Consider the following 2,664-nt stretch of genomic DNA (forward strand, 5'->3'; position numbering starts at 1 on the left):
TATTAAACTAATCATGGTTAGGCGTGTCCCCGGTTATGGACATCTTGAGTGTCTAGTACTTGGATTATCATGTGAATCTCAACATGTTACTCTAAATTAATTTTGTTGGGTTTTGTTAATGATGATGTTTAATTGGGATTGAGGATGCTGTCAACCATTCTCAATGTTTAACAACTACCATGATAGTTAAATAAATTTATTCCTTTATAGTAGGGAAAAATTGGCTTTACGCAAAACTGTAACCACAGAGCTTTCTACCAGCCAAATATGCATATAGTATAGGTGTTTCATTCCATTACTCTCTATGTGTTACCTTCCCAGCATATTCCATGTGCTGACCCGTTTCGGGCTGCAACGTTAATGTTGCAGACTTTTCAGACGATGATTAAGGAGTTTTTAGGTCGTGGTTCTATACTCAGTGATGCCGTTGGAGTTGATGGACTCACTTATCTTCCAAGCCTTCCGCTGTTATCGTTATTAGATGGCCTTACGCCATATTTATTGTAATAAGTTCTCTATTGAGACACTAGATGTAATAAGTGTGTGATTGCTAGTCTGTTGTAAATCCTGCGAGTACTGTGTGGTGTCAGCATTACTGATCCAGGGATGACACCGGAGCACAGAGATTGGACCGTTTGAGGTCTGGTCGCTAAAATGTCATTGGTACATAGGGCCAAACGGGCGTGGGCAAACGGGCTTCGGGCGCCTGGGTGTGCTAGCGCACGAGCGAAGGCCGAGCCCGGGCGGCGGCCAGCGAGGGGCCGCGGCGGAGGCGGCGGTTAGCGTAGGGCGCGCGGACCGGGTGTGGAGGTGGAAGGGGCAGGGGAGGCGCTGCGAGTTGCGGCCGGAGGCGGGCGCAGTGGCAGGGGCAGCCGGCGCGTGTGGTCAGAGGCGGTGACGGCGGGCTAGCAGCAGCAGGGTGCGCAACAGGTAGCAGTAAGTGCTGCGACGGCAGAAGCAGGGGCGCGGGTGACTATAGAGAAGTGACAGCGTGGACAAGCAGCAATCGGCGTGGCCAGGCGCGATGGAGGGCGCGCCTGGTCAGCGGGGTTCGCGGGCGCGAGGCCGGAGTAACCAGGGCGCGCACGAGCTGTGATGGGTGTGAACTGGCCAGGGGTGTGGGTGCACGGTGCGCGGCGACTATGGGGATCAGGAGAGGGGAGAACTGCGAAGAGCTCACCCCCGATGCAGGGGTACGTGCGGTGAGGGTTGACGGAGTCTGTCGAGGGGGACGTCAAGGACGTAGTTCTAGCAAACGGCGACGACGAGGCGGTCCTGGGGCGTTGGGGACGGCGGCACGGCGGCAAGGTAACCTTGGGCGGGGTGGCAAGGGCGAGGTGGCGGTCCAATGAGGTGGCACCGGCAATGGCAAGGTGGTGGCGGGATGAGGCGGCGAGGGTGAGCGCCGGCGGAGGCTCGGGGCGAGGGCGAGGACGACCGCATCGGGGGGCGGGGCGTGCACCCGATCCAGATCGCGCGGGAAGGGGAGAAGGGGATCGTGGGGGCGACTGGGTAGTGGGGACGAGTGGTTAAGGGAGCGATGGGGGTAGCTAGGCCTGTGGGCTGGTGGGTTGGATGCCCAGTTGGGCCAAACGGCCAAAGGGGAGGGGGAGGCCCGGGGTTTTCTTTCTTTCTTTTTTTGTTTTCTTTTATTTATCCTTTTCGATTTATTTTACTTTCTATTTATTTTAGTTTTAATAAAATACAAAAGTGGCACCTAATTTAGTGTTACAAATTGTGCCTTTGCCACTATTAATTTAGCTCTTCAAAATAAAATGGTTTGTAATAGTTTATTCTTTTTAAAAGCATTTAAGTTATTATTTAGCCCCTGTTTTATTTAATTTCTTGCATTTAAACATTTTATCAAAATGTGGTTTCTCCACCACAATCATCCATGACTTATTTTCTACATTTTGAACATTTTAGTTTTTAGTTTTTTTTATTTGAAAACTTTTATTGTTTGTCTCTATTTTAAATTTAAATTTGTATTGATTTTGAACCATCGCGAGATCGCCAATAGTAACTATGGTGACGTGGCATCATTAGCAGGGAATTACTGTAGCTTAATTATCCGGGCGTCACAATTCTCCTCCACTACAAGATATCTCGTCTAGAGATTTAAGAGGTGGAGTAAGGGGGAAAGATCTGGTTACGAAATTCTAACGAATCTTCTCGGTCTTGGTTGCTCTTCTCGAAGAGGTCAATCCATTACATTGACGTCATCATTCCTCTGATTCAAGCCATCATGATGAAGCTGTTATCCTTTCTTCAGGAACTCTATCGTACTTACGAAAAAAATAAGGGGGTACTTCGGGAGAACGGGCCTATGCAAGGTTGGCTATTTGGTAGATAACATCGGGGAAGGTGCTAGAAAGTAACTCTCGAATTGAAAGTTAAGAAAATATCGAGAGCATAGTAATAAGGTTCCAAGAGAAGTTTCAAATGGGCAGGCAATCGTTCAATGCCTAATCAGAAGGTGAAAAGGGTTCAGAGTAATGAAATAAACATTGCGTTTGATGCGAGAATATATCATCTGTAGGATGGTGACTCATGAATTACGTACGACGTTAAGTGCAAATGATACTTCAGAATCAAGGATGTATAAGAGAGTCGGGTTTCGATCCTGTGGAACTGTGGGTTATGGGCCCACCATGTGGGACAAAA

This window comes from Triticum aestivum, chromosome 1A (assembly GCF_018294505.1).
Source record: "Triticum aestivum cultivar Chinese Spring chromosome 1A, IWGSC CS RefSeq v2.1, whole genome shotgun sequence".
Lineage (NCBI taxonomy): Eukaryota > Viridiplantae > Streptophyta > Magnoliopsida > Poales > Poaceae > Triticum > Triticum aestivum.